This window comes from Pelophylax lessonae (genome assembly GCF_965119305.1).
Source record: "Pelophylax lessonae genome assembly, chromosome: 1".
In the NCBI taxonomy this organism is placed as follows: Eukaryota; Metazoa; Chordata; class Amphibia; order Anura; family Ranidae; genus Pelophylax; species Pelophylax lessonae.
In genome coordinates this window covers 30,595,643-30,609,935 of record NC_138768.1, presented here as the reverse complement: position 1 = coordinate 30,609,935, position 14,293 = coordinate 30,595,643, and the positions used below count along the sequence as shown (strand labels likewise).

General features: G+C 48.4%; 1 protein-coding gene across 1 annotated transcript in view; it reads right to left on the bottom strand.

Moving 5' to 3' along the window:
* The window catches only part of LOC309567350 (vomeronasal type-2 receptor 26-like), a gene marked incomplete at both ends in the record, with an annotated part of 116,841 nt that overhangs the window by 64,306 nt on the left and 38,242 nt on the right, over window positions 1-14,293 (bottom strand). The gene's annotated exons all lie outside the window — the stretch shown is intronic.

The window sequence follows — 14,293 nt, the reverse complement described above, 5'->3', positions numbered from 1 at the left end:
ACCACTCTGGAGAAGGTTCTAGGGATCCAGGAGTCAGCTAGTTGTAAAGGGGGTACCTAGTGAGAGGATCCTGAAATATTAGAGGGGGTACCTAGTGAGAAGACCCTGTTAAAGGGGGCGCCTGCAGTTTGGGCCCTGAAGAGTCAGTGTACAGTGTGAAGTGTACAAGGTTAAGAGTTGCAGCAGCATAAGTATCTACACAGAGCTACCTCAGCCAGTGCCGGGCTGGAGGGAGCTGTTCAGTGACATTTGAGCTAAAAGCAGTGTCAGGAGTCAAATGTTCTACAGTCCTGGATCTTCTGAGTTAAAGTCGAGGTTCCAGCACAGTTTCAGTACTACAGTATCTTTGAGCATCAGGAAGCGCTGGTCAGCATTCAGGCGGCGTCAAGGCATTTTCCTTCAAGTGTCCCAAAGTGTACCTAGTTGAGCCAGAGGAGTATCCCACTCATTCCCTTCTCCCATCCCCTAAATACAAAAAAAACAAACAAACCAAAGATGCCGGAATGCTCATTGTCTCAGTTCTCACACCTGGGGTCACAACTGGAAGTGTCACCAGTAGCAATGGCAGACCCACCTTAGGCTCTAGACCTAGAAATCCTGCTACACAATCATATCCAGCTGCCACTGAAATTATCATTGGAGACTGCACTGTACAAATATTTAAAAACACAACTGATTTTCCAGATGAAATCAGCAAAATACAGTCCAGGTGCATTCAATTCAAGATGTCCAGTCTTACATGTTTTCCTATATAGGGTGCAGCCAGAGCCTGAGTAGAAAAGCATGCCCCTGCCAGCATGCTGCAGAGAAGGATCCATGGTCTCTGCATTGAAGATCTAAAGCTCTCCAAACAGCAAGGGTCAAAAGTATTATACACCAAAGTTTGAACTTATCAGTGGGCATGTTGGACGTCTGCAAAGAGACCACTGCTTTCCTACAGCAAACAGTGACCTTTCTTTGCAGCAGGCTGGCAGGGGACAGGCTTTCCTGCTAAATTATGCATAACCAAAAAAACTGCAATTCAGGAGACCTGACATTAACCTGACTTTACTTGTGATCTGCTTGCTCTGGATCACTGATTCTGGCTAGCCAGAAAAGACCGTTTACCAGCAGTTTCAGAAAGAGGTCAGCAAAGGATAGTGTACATTTTTCTCTCAGTACCTGTGCATGAATGAGTACTTTATATTTATACTTTTAAAAACTAACAGCATACCAAAAATGAATCAGAGAGTCCAGTAAACACAGCAAACACTCTAATACAACTTTAACCACTTAAGGACCAGAAGGTTTTACCCCCTTAATGACCAGGCCATATTTTTCTGATACGGCACTGCATTAGTTTAACTGAAAATTGTATCATCATGTGATGCTGTACCCAAACAAAATTGATAACCCGTTTTTCCTACAAATAGAGGGTTTTTTTTTGGTGGTGTTTGATCACCTGTGCAGTTTTTTTTATTTTTTGCGCTATAAACAAACAAAGAGCAACAATTCTGAAAAAAAAAAAAAATAATATTTTTTACTTTCTGTTATAAAACATTCCCAATAAAAAAAAATAAAAAAATCAAATTTTTTCATCAATTTAGACCAATATGTACTCTGCTACATATTTTTGGTAAAAAAAAAATCCCAATCAGTGTATATTGATTGGTTTGCGCAAAAGTTATCGCTTCTACAAACTAGGGGATAGATTTATGTCATTTTTATTTATTTTTTACTAGTAATGGTGGCGATCAGCGATTTTTAGTGGGATTGCGACATTGCGGCTGACAGTTCAGACAACTAACTGACACTTTTGACGGGACCAGTGACATTTTTGACACTTTTGGGGGGACCAGTGACATTACTACAGTAATCAGTGCTAAAAATATGCAATGTTACTGTACTAATGACACTGGCAGGGAAGGGGTTAACACCAGGGGTGATCAAAGGGTTAAGTGTGCTCCTAGGGAGTGCTTTCTAACTGTGTGGGGGTTGGACTCACTGGATGAACTCAGAGACCTGTGTTCCTAAATAGGAGAAACACAGGATCCCCGTATTCATCTCTGACAGAACAACAGTCCGCCATGTTTATATAGGCAGACCACAGTTCTGTCTCCATGGGAAGCGAACATGGGTGGCTGGCGGACCCGCTGATTGGCTTCTCCTATGGCCCTCTGGTGGCACACGAATGCTCCCACTAGCTGTTACACAAAGCGACGTACAGGTACATCGTTTTGCGTAACAAAGCCAACCTGCCGCATTAAACTATGGCAGCTGGTCGGCAAGTGGTTAATAAAAAACAGAAAACCAATGCACTTCCAAGTGAGAGGCAATCATTAGGAATAATATACACTATGTAAATAGAAAGAACTGGAAATAGCAGCCAATCCTTGTAGTGTCACCACATACACAAAAATGACATTTGTTATGATGGAGCTTGGTCCTGCAGCCTTACAATTTCACCATCCAGTATCGGCCAGGAAAGCAAAATGGGAATGCTGATGGCTTTCCCGGCAAACAAAACTATAAGACTGCCCCGGACAGCCCCGAGCACGACCCGTGGTGGATCTAGTAAGGTCTGCCAGACTATGGGACAAGGGGGGTAGGGGGATATTGTCACAGACACTGGCTGCAGGTACCTTTTCTGCCCACATTCATCATGTTAATTGTTATTGCTATATATTTTTTTATTATTATTATTATTATTACATATTTTTGAGGGACTGTTTTCTTGTATTTGCCATAAAGACTATTCCTTGCCTGTTTGATTCTAACCATTGTTCATTGAAAGAGCTGGTCACATTGGCCTCTGTTCCATGTTCTTCAATGTAAGAGATGGACAGTCTGTTACTGGTGGTCTCCTGCTATTGTCTGTGTATTAAGGTGTGATGTATTTTCTGTTAAGCATGTCTGTCCCATTGTTAATTGTTAATTAACTCACTGTGTGGTATATATTGTGTGTGGGTTTGTTCAATAAATGTTATAGACCTTATAAAAGCTATTCTCAGCTAGACTTGTATATCGTGTCCACAATACCTGATGTCTCGACAGGTGACAGGGTGGGCTAAGGGATCTTGGATTGTGCTGGTACAAGGCAAGGGAAGCTTATACAGTGGACATACTCTTTTTGAGTATGGCGGTCTGTCACAGGGTTGCCCTGTAATATTGAACAGAAAGCTGATATAAATTTAGGGGCCAGGCTTCGATTAAATGTTCTAAAATAAAACAACGTAAACCCCTCAGGTCCTGGGGCCTTTCCTACTGGCATACTCTTTAGGACCCTATTAAAGTCTTCTTCTGGGGGGGTGTGGCTTGGCGCTTGGAGTGAATGGCTGCCTGAACTCCTTTCTCCCGGCCAGAGAGGGACACCGAGCACTTTTATCTGCATCATCTTCCCCCATCGAGTGTCCCAGCAGGACAGTGTCCAGCGCTACCTCCTCTCCCTCCCGGTCCCGATCTCCACGGGCCCCGGCAACCCCGCAATACCGGAGCATCCCGGACCTGTTCCGGCCGCCACAGCCGGTACGCGAGGCCCCGGCTTCATCCGCGGCCTACTCGGAAGTTCCACGAGGGGCACCCGCTGCACTCACTGCAATTGAGCTTTCCTGCAACCCAGCGACTATACCAGGTATGCCAACACCTGCCACAATGCCCCCTCCTGCCGTTCCTGTCACTCTCCTTGACCTAAGAACCATTGCTGATGAAATGAAAGCCTCCCTTGCCATAGCAGTCACAGAGCTGAAAAGGGACATCCACTCCATCAGCCTTAGAGTTAATGAAGTAGAGGAACGCTCCAATGCCCACGAGGAATCTATCCAGATCCTCAATGACACTGCCAGGACCCACAACGCCCAATTTAGAGATCTCCAAAGGCACCTGGAGGATCTGGACAACAGAGGCCGCCGACACAATCTCAGGGTTAGAGGCCTTCCAGAGTCCATTGATCATACACAGATTACTAATGTGACAACCTCTATCTTTAACAATGTGCTGGGAAGACCACCTGACACGCATATCGAGTTTGAAAGATTACATAGAATTTTGAGACCTAGAGCACGTGACACTGACCCACCCAGAGACATTGTCTGCTGTATAGTGAACTTTAGGCTCAAAGAAGATATCCTGAGGGGTTCCAGAGACCGTCAATCTCTCCTCTATCAAGGCTCTGAAATAAAAATTTTCCAGGGCCTGTCCCGAATAATACTGCAGAGGAGACGTGACCTTTGCCCCTTGCTGAAAGCACTGCGCACAAGAAATATCTCCTACCGTTGGAAATTTCCTTTCTGTCTTTCTGCCTACTCCAATGGTCGCACTGCCAATTTACGAGTCCCAGAGGATCTACACTCCTTCTGCAACACCCTGGGAATCCCTCTTGTAGACCTCCCAGACTGGTACAGAACCCCGCAACCGCAATCGCTCAGAAGAGCAACTTCAATGGATACCATCCCGGAGAGAGACGACTTCCTGATCAGAAGATGCAGAACCCCCTCTCCAAGAAACAGTTCATTCTCCCGTACCAGACCGCACAGGAATGGCAGCCCCACTGCCTCTCCCTCCCATAGGAGATCGAGAAACGACAGATCCTACTAACGGGCTGCTACATCACACATCTGTGATGTTCCTTTTTTCACTCTTTTACCCCCCAGCCTCATGCTACCTTCTACTCCATCCCTGCCCCCTCTTCCTTTTTTGTCTCCACATCCAGGTCCACAGTTGATCTTCTACAAGGGACTGCATCTACTCCGCTTCTTCACCCTGGACCTTGTTTCCTCTGGGTGTCCACAATACGTTTGAACACGATCCGCCAGACGAACAGCAGCTTCTTCAACAAAAACATACTTTACCTCTCTCGTCCTCAGCTTACAGAATTCGCCACACAGCCTCACAGTACATTTTTATTAATGTCTTTAATCACACTTCAGTATCTCGCCCCCCTGTCATGGTCTTACCTTCTTGCTGTTCTCCTTCGTTTGACATGTGCTGGCGGCCATCTTGGTTTCTGGGTTTCTTGTAGCCTCCCACCCTGCGGCTCCTCCTTCCCACTGGGAGGAGCTGGATGCCTAGCTCATATATATAGGAGGTCTGTGGCTTCAGTTCCTTGCTTGGTCCTCCTGTGTTCACATGCTTCTAAGACTGCTGCTGCTTCTGGTCCCTGATCCTGGCTTCGTCTGACTACCCTGCTGGTTCCTGATCCTGGCTTCGTCTGACTACCCTGCTGGTTCCTGATCCTGGCTTCGTCTGACTACCCTGCTGGTTCCTGACCTCTGGCTTCGCAAGGACTCTGCCTCGGTTTCGCCTTCCGTTTGGACTTTTGCTTTACAGCTTGATTTTCAATAAAGCCTTCTTATTTTCACTTATCTGTTGTTGTACGTCTGGTTCATGGTTCCGTGACATTAGGACCAAGCCATGAATTCTGACGGTACAGGGCCATCCTCGCTACCCACGCTGGTTGCCAGACTTGATCAGCAGGATCACCTGTTGGGTCGGTTCGCCGTGGCGTTGCAAACCCTGCTTGAACGCACGGCTCATTTCTCTCCCGTTGCCGATGGGTCGGTTGTCGCTCCTGGGCCCGCTCCTACTGCCGCTCCGGTTGTTGTGCCAGAGTCTACCCCGACACCTGTTGTTGCGCCTGCGGTGTTTCGGGGTATGACCGGTTCTGCCCCCCTTCCACAGCGCTTTGGGGGAGAGCCAACTCAGTGCCGAGGTTTCCTTAACCAGGTGGGCATTTATTTCGAGTTGCTGCCACATGCCTTTCCTACTGAGAGATCAAAGGTGGGCTTCTTAATTTCGCTGCTCTCGGACAAGGCCTTGGCCTGGGCCAGCCCTTTATGGGAGAACAACAATCCGGTGGTTGCCGAGTTTTCCGGTTTTGTTGCTTCTCTTCGGAGGGTATTCGATGTGCCGGCTCGTGCTGCCTCTGCTGCGAAGCTCCTTATGTCCATCAGACAGGGTTCACGATCCGTAGCTGAATACGCCATTGAGTTTCGTACCCTGGCAGCAGAGGTGGGCTGGAATAATGAGGCTCTGGTCGCTGCTTTCTCTCATGGTCTCTCGGATGCCTTGAAGGATGAGGTTGCAGCTAAGGACCTACCAGTGGAGCTTGAGTCTCTTATTTCTTTCTTGATTTTGATTGACACCAGACTCAGGGAGAGACCTTCCTTTAAGGAGAGTTTGCGGAGACCTCCTAACAGATTGGCGCCTACCTTTGCTGTCCCACCCGTGTCTCCCTCTCCTCCCACGCCTCCTGGGGATGACTTGGCTGGGGGTGAACCCATGCAGCTGGGCTTTGCTCGCCTGTCCGAGGGGGAGAGGGTACTCCGAAGACGCGAGGGTTGATGCATGTACTGTGGTCTCGGTGGGCATTTTCGGTTGGCATGTCCGAACCGTCCGGGAAACGCTCGCACCTGAGATCCTGTCGGGGGCAGATCTTGGGTGGAGTCTCCTCGTCCCCGGTTTCCCGTGTTGACAAACCACTGATCACTGTTGTCCTCTCCTGGGTCGGGGGCTCAGTGACGACCCAGGCGTTGGTGGACTCTGGTGCTGGTGGTTTGTTCATTGATAGTGTGTTCGCTGCCGCCAATTCCATTCCTCTGCAGGCCCGAGGTTCTCCACTGGCTCTTGAGGCGATAGACGGCAGACCCCTTCTGCCGCCACACGTGACTCATGAGACCCTTCCAGTGGGGATAGCCATTGGTGCCATTCACAGAGAGTCGGTCTGCTTCCAGGTTATTTTGTCTCCACACTACTCGGTGGTCTTGGGGTACCCCTGGCTCCAGAAGCATAATCCGACTTTCGATTGGAGATCGGCCGAGATCCTCTCGTGGTCACCGCAGTGTGGGGCTAGTTGCATCCATGGGCCTGTCAAGTTGCTGTGTACTTCCTCGGACTCTCTGTTGCCTCCTGAATACGAGGAGTACCGGGATGTATTCGATAAGGTGCGCGCGGTTGCCCTACCTCCGCACCGCCCATACGATTGTGCCATCGAGTTACAACCTGGTGCCGTTCCTCCTCGTGGCAAGGTCTATCCACTGTCGGTAGCGGAGAATGAGGCCATGGAGGAGTACGTGAAGGAGGCGCTTTCACGCGGACACATTCGCAAATCCCCGTCCCCGGCAGGGGCTGGATTTTTCTTTGTGAAAAAGAGGGGCGGTGAGTTGAGGCCTTGCATCGATTACAGGGGTCTCAATCGCATCACGATCAAGAACGCTTACCCGATACCCTTGATTTCCGAGCTGTTCGATCACCTTAAAGGGGCCACGGTCTTTACCAAACTCGACCTGAGGGCGGCATATAACCTCGTAAGGATCAAGGCGGGCGATGAGTGGAAGACCGCGTTTAACACCAGGACCGGTCATTATGAATCCTTGGTTATGCCCTTTGGGTTGTGCAATGCGCCTGTAGTCTTTCAGGAATTCATTAACGATGTTTTCCGTGACCTGTTGCAGCAGTGTGTGGTGGTCTATTTGGATGACATCTTGGTATATTCTGAATCCATGGAGACCCACATTCTGGATGTCAGACGAGTGTTGCAACGGTTACGAGAGAACAAGCTGTTCGGTAAGCTTGAGAAATGCGAATTTCACCGATCCCAGGTAACCTTCTTAGGTTACATCATTTCCGCTGAGGGGTTCTCCATGGATCCTGAGAAGGTTTCGGCTGTCTTACAGTGGCCCCAGCCCAGTGGTCTTCGCTCCCTGCAGCGCTTTTTGGGCTTCGCCAATTATTATCGGAAGTTCATCAGGGACTTTTCCATGCTAGCCAAGCCTCTCACGGATCTGACCAGGAAGGGCAGTAATTCCCAGGTCTGGCCGCTCGAGGCCATCCGAGCTTTTGAGGCTCTAAAGTCCGCCTTTGTGTCGGCTCCGATTCTGTCGCATCCCAACCCTGGGTTGCCCTTTGTCCTCGAGGTGGACGCGTCTGAGACGGGAGTAGGCGCCCTTCTGTCTCAGCGTAGAACACCAGAGGGTCCTCTGCTTCCTTGTGGGTTTTACTCCCGGAAACTGTCTTCCGGGGAGTGCAACTATCAGATTGGTGACAGGGAGTTATTGGCCATCGTGCAGGCCCTTAAAGAATGGAGGCACTTGCTCGAGGGTTCGGTGGTTCCGGTCCTCATTCTGACGGACCACAAGAATCTGACCTACCTTTCTGAGGCCAAGAGATTGACACCACGTCAGGCCAGATGGGCTCTTTTCTTGTCACGCTTTAATTATGTGGTCTCCTACCTACCCGGTTCCAAGAACATCAGGGCGGATGCCTTATCACGGCAGTACTCCGACCTGTCCAGGGAGGAGTCGATTCCGACTTCGGTCATACCTCCGAATCAGATCCTGGCCGCCATTCGCACCAGCCTGACCTCTCCCCTGGGTGAGCAGATTTTGGCGGCTCAATCTGGTGCTCCCTCTGAGAGACCCAACGGCAGATGTTTTGTGCCTGAGGAGTTGCGCACTCGGTTGTTACGAACCTACCATAACTCCAAGACCGCGGGGCATCCTGGAAAGAATCAGCTGTCCTGGGCTGTTTCACGTCTGTTCTGGTGGCCTTCCCTACGTTCCGACATCGCCGCATATGTAGCGGCATGCTCCGTTTGTGCCCAGAGTAAGTCCCCTCGGCACCTTCCGTTGGGCCTTCTGCAACCCATAGCCACCGGGGAGCGCCCATGGTCACACCTGGGGATGGATTTCATTGTGGACCTTCCTGCATCCCGAGGCCATACGGTCATTCTCATGATTGTGAATCGATTTTCCAAAATGTGCCACTGTGTTCCTCTCAAGAAGTTACCCTCTGCACAGGAGTTGGCCACGATTTTTGCCAGGGAGGTCTTCCGGTTGCACGGTTTGCCCAAGGAGATTGTGTCGGATCGGGGGAGTCAGTTTGTATCCAGGTTCTGGCGCGCCTTTTGCTTCCAGTTGGGGATTCATCTCTCCTTCTCCTCGGCCTACCACCCTCAGTCCAATGGGGCCGCAGAACGATCCAATCAGGCCTTGGAACAATTCCTTCGTTGCTATGTCTCCGATCACCAAGACAATTGGGTTGACCTCCTGCCTTGGGCTAAGTTTGCCAGGAACACGGCGGTGAACTCTTCCTCTGGGACGTCTCCCTTCATGGCCAATTATGGGTTCCAACCTGCCATGTTACCGGAGGTATTCTCTCCCCAGGATATTCCGGCTGTGGAGGATCACCTTTCCGTCCTACGTGCTTCTTGGGTACAGATCCAGAAGTCCCTTGAGGTTTCTGCGCAGCGCCAGAGACTCCAGGCTGATCGCAGACGAGCGCCTGCTCCTTCCTACCAGGCTGGAGACCGTGTATGGTTGTCCACCCGCAACCTCAACCTTCGAGTGCCCACTCCCAAGCTGGCGCCTCGCTTTGTTGGTCCCTTCCGAGTGCTACGCAGGGTAAACCCGGTAGCCTATGCCCTTGCGCTTCCTCCTGGCATGCGGATCTCCAACGTGTTTCATGTCTCCCTGTTGAAGCCACTGGTGTGTAATCGTTTCACTTCCTCGGTTCCTCGGCCCCGTCCGGTCCAAGTGGGCAATCGTGAGGAGTATGAGGTGAGCAATATCCTGGACTCACGCCTGGTCCGCGGTCGGGTGCAGTTTTTGGTTCATTGGCGTGGTTATGGTCCAGAGGAGCGTTCCTGGGTTCCCTCCGCAGATGTCCATGCTCCTGCCTTGCTCCGAGCCTTCCACGCACGCTTCCCTCAGAAACCGTTCTTTACTCCGCGGAGGAGGGGCCCTTGAGGGGGAGGTACTGTCATGGTCTTACCTTCTTGCTGTTCTCCTTCGTTTGACATGTGCTGGCGGCCATCTTGGTTTCTGGGTTTCTTGTAGCCTCCCACCCTGCGGCTCCTCCTTCCCACTGGGAGGAGCTGGATGCCTAGCTCATATATATAGGAGGTCTGTGGCTTCAGTTCCTTGCTTGGTCCTCCTGTGTTCACATGCTTCTAAGACTGCTGCTGCTTCTGGTCCCTGATCCTGGCTTCGTCTGACTACCCTGCTGGTTCCTGATCCTGGCTTCGTCTGACTACCCTGCTGGTTCCTGATCCTGGCTTCGTCTGACTACCCTGCTGGTTCCTGACCTCTGGCTTCGCAAGGACTCTGCCTCAGTTTCTCCTTCCGTTTGGACTTTTGCTTTACAGCTTGATTTTCAATAAAGCCTTCTTATTTTCACTTATCTGTTGTTGTACGTCTGGTTCATGGTTCTGTGACACCCCCCCTCCTCATATATACCCGGATAAAAATTGATCTCCCATCTTTGACCTTAAAAACACTGAGGGATTGGAGGGTTGGCCCGGGTTCTACAATCTTCATATTGCATATGTGTTAACTTGATTAATGTTATTCTCTAACTATATGATTTTTGTCCTACAATCATACCCATATGTACATGCTTGTATTGTATGCCTACTTCGAGATACATGTCCTCCCTGTATCACGTGACGTAATGTATTCTCCCCTCTCCATACCATCACCCGACGATACACCATTATTTTCTGAATCATTCTTTTGAAACGCGATGTCCCCACCTTCTTTTCTTTCCCCTTGCTCTTTTCCTCCCCTGTTTGACATCCGTACTCTCTTACTTACACTGTCCTGGATTCCCCCTTCCTGCCTGGCAGAATCTCTCTCACAGCTTGGAAGATGATTTCTACTATTAATTATGTATCTCCCTTTCTGGCCGGAAACCCTGACCCTTTTTCTTTACTTCCAATCTCATTCACTCTTCAGTCGCTGCTGCTCCCCCATGAGACAGAGTTTGTACTCCCCTCGTACTCTCTGTCACCTCCTCCGACTTGTACATATACAGGTTAGGTGAACGTTCATTCTTCTCCTAACCTTCTGCTCACCCCTATCCCCTGTACTCATCCTATACCCCTCCTTCCTTCCCATAACCTTCCCCTCCTCCCCGCCTCGTACCTTGTTTTTCCCTTTCCCTCACACCCCGGGCCTTCGTCCTGGATCAGTTCATTATAACATATCCTGCCCATCCCTATTCCACCACTAAACGACACTTCTCCTCTCCAGCCATAATGACCTCGCCTGCCCAAAACACGGATCCCACCCCTCTCAAGATAATTTCCCTAAATGTCAAGGGCTTAAACGTCCCAGAAAAAAGATCTCAAGTTTTAGACTTGATGCACAAACTCAGAGCAGACATAATTTTCTTACAAGAGACCCACTTCCATTCCCAAAATACCCCTAAGCTCAAAAATCAAAATTACCCTTTCTCCTATCTTGCTACTAATCCCCTTGGCAAAACCAAGGGTGTGGCTATCCTAATCTCAAAGAACCTTGATTGGTCCATGACAGATTCCATCATTGATCCAGAAGGTCGATTCGTACTCTTAAAAGGGCACATAACGCTTAAACCAGTAACCTTTGCTAACATATATAGCCCTAATACAGCACAAGTACCTTTTTTCAGACGTATATCGAATACTCTAGCTCAATTTCAGCAAGGTATCACAATACTAGGAGGTGATTTCAACGTCGCACTACATCCGCTACTTGACTCTTCCACTGGTACCTCTTCTCTCCCTTATAGAGCTCTTAAGCAGATTAGACTTTCGCTCCAGGATCTTCTACTACAAGACACTTGGCGCACACTGAATCCCTCTGTTAAAGATTACACATTCTTCTCCCCCCCACACCAAAAATATTCTCGTCTTAACTACATATTCTTGTCCCAAAATTAAAAAAACCTCAATAGAACCCATGCTGATCTCCGACCACCACCCAGTCACCCTGACCCTAGCCCTGCATGCTGACTCTCCAAAAAACAAATTCTGGAGACTAGATGCTTCCCTCTTAACCCAAGAAAATGACATTTCGTATCTCAAGGAAAAAATCACTGACTTTTTTAGGGAAAACAACACTACTGACATCTCCCCCATCACAATATGGGAAGCCCATAAATGCACAATGAGGGGAATCCTCATGTCCCTGAAATCAGCTAAGAAAAGGGCCTCCCAGGCCAAAACGAGAGACATTATTCAAAGGATTAGTGTACTTGAAAAAACACACAAAAGAACCCAAGCTATATCTACATACCAGGAACTGATACACAATAGGCAATTACTCCTAGACGACCTTCACATTAAGACCAAACGCAAGTTCATTTTGCAACAAAAGTTATTCTATGAATTTGGGAATAAAAGCGGAAAATTTCTCGCTATAGCTTTGCAATCGAAGAAAGCGAAGGCTTCCATCCATTCCATCAAAAACGACCAAGGTATTACTCTGACCCAAACACCCGATATAGCTGCACAATTTAAACGTTACTACACCTCCCTTTATAACTTGAATCCCGCTATTTCTGAAAGCAAAAAAGATACACTCATACAAAATTTCCTTCAAGAAAATTGCCCCAAAATCTTGCCCCATATGGACACCCAAGATTTAGACAACCCTCTCTCCCAAGAGGAACTTAAAACTGCAATCTCCCAGTTGAAGCCGGGTAAGAGCCCTGGCCCTGATGGCTTTACCGCCCCCTACTTTAAAACTTTCACAGAACTTATCTCTACCCACTCCTTAATGCCTTCAACGCACTCTCCAACCCCTCTGTTCCACAACACAGACTTCTAGAAGCTCACATTTCTGTCATTCCCAAAGAAGGTAAAGATCCGTCCATAGTCACAAACTATAGGCCCATTTCCCTTTTAAATGTGGACATCAAACTTTTTGCAAAAATAATTGCCAATCGTATACTCCCTCTTGTCCCACTACTCATACATAAAGACCAAGTAGGCTTTGTCCCTGGGCGAGAAGCTCGAGATAACACCATTAAGGCTATAAACTTACACCACTGGATGACCTCTAATAAAATACAAGGCTTTATGTTATCATTAGACGCCGAGAAGGCGTTCGACAAACTGGACTGGTCCTATATGGCAAACACCCTACTTTTTATGGGCTTCCCCAATCGCTTACTAACCCTTATCCTCTCTCTGTACTCTGGCCCATCTGCCTGTGTCAGAGTCAACGGTTGTCTGTCGAACGCCTTCTCTATTGGTAACGGGACTAGACAGGGCTGCCCACTATCCCCCATATTATTTGTCCTTACCCTTGAACCATTTCTACGCTCTCTGGCCCAAACCCCATAATATCCACGGCATCTCTATCCACCACAGATCCTTCAAAATAGCTGCCTTCGCCAATGATATTCTCCTCTTTCTCAGCAAGCCCCTGATCTCGATCCCCGCCCTTCTCCTGGAATTCAAATCTTTTTTAACCATCTCAAACTTTAAAATCAATTTTTCAAAATCGCACGCCCTAAACGTCTCCCTCCCCCCTCGCCTAACACAACAATGCAAAACAAACTACCCCTTTCTTTGGAAACAAGTCGCCATTAAATACCTAGGCATTTCCCTCACCACTAATCTCTCGTATCTTTATCAAAGCAATTTTCTTTCAGTGCTGAAAGCCATTAAAGAAGATATCCATAGATGAAATAAACCACATTTCTCTTGGTTTGGACGTGCAGCTATTTTAAAAATGAATGTCCTTCCCCGACTCCTCTACCTTTTCCAAGCACTCCAGATTAAAATACCGAACTCGTTCTTTGTGTCCTTTAGAAGCATTTGCAGTAATTTCCTCTGGAACAAGATGAGACCCAGAATAGCCTTCTCCCTTCTGACTAAACCTAAACTACAAGGTGGCATAGCTCTGCCCGATTTGAAAAAGTACTACTGGGCTTGCCACCTTACCTGTATACTAGACTGGTTCCTACACGGCAACAATAAAGACTGGGTTCCCCTGGAAAATACATTTAGTCCCTTTCCACTTAAAGTGCTACCTTGGTTGGCCTCAGACAAAATTCCTCAGGTTATCAAAAAACACCCCCTAATAAGCAACACCCTGGACATCCTTAAGACCACATCTAATTCCCTTGCAATAACATCCAACCCAGGACCCATGACCCCCGTCAAACCCAACCCAGACTTTATTCCTGGCTTGGAATCATCATTCCTATCTAATATCTGGAATGCGGACATGATCAGAGCACACAGTTTCTTTAAGAATAACATCCTTCTTGACCGACTGGCTTTAACGGCACACACAGCCCCCTCTACTTTCCCTGCTTGGTCCTACTTTCAAATCCGCCATTTCCTAAACTCTCTTAACAAAAACTCATCACTATCCAGAGACCTCACGCCTTTCGAAAAATTATGTAACAGCTCCACCCCCAAACGTCACCTCATTTCCACTTTTTACACAATCCTTGTATCAGATCAAACAGATCTCACCAACAGAGCCAAACAAACTTGGGAGTCAGATCTTGATGTCCCCCTCACAGACAACGACTGGGAGAACAT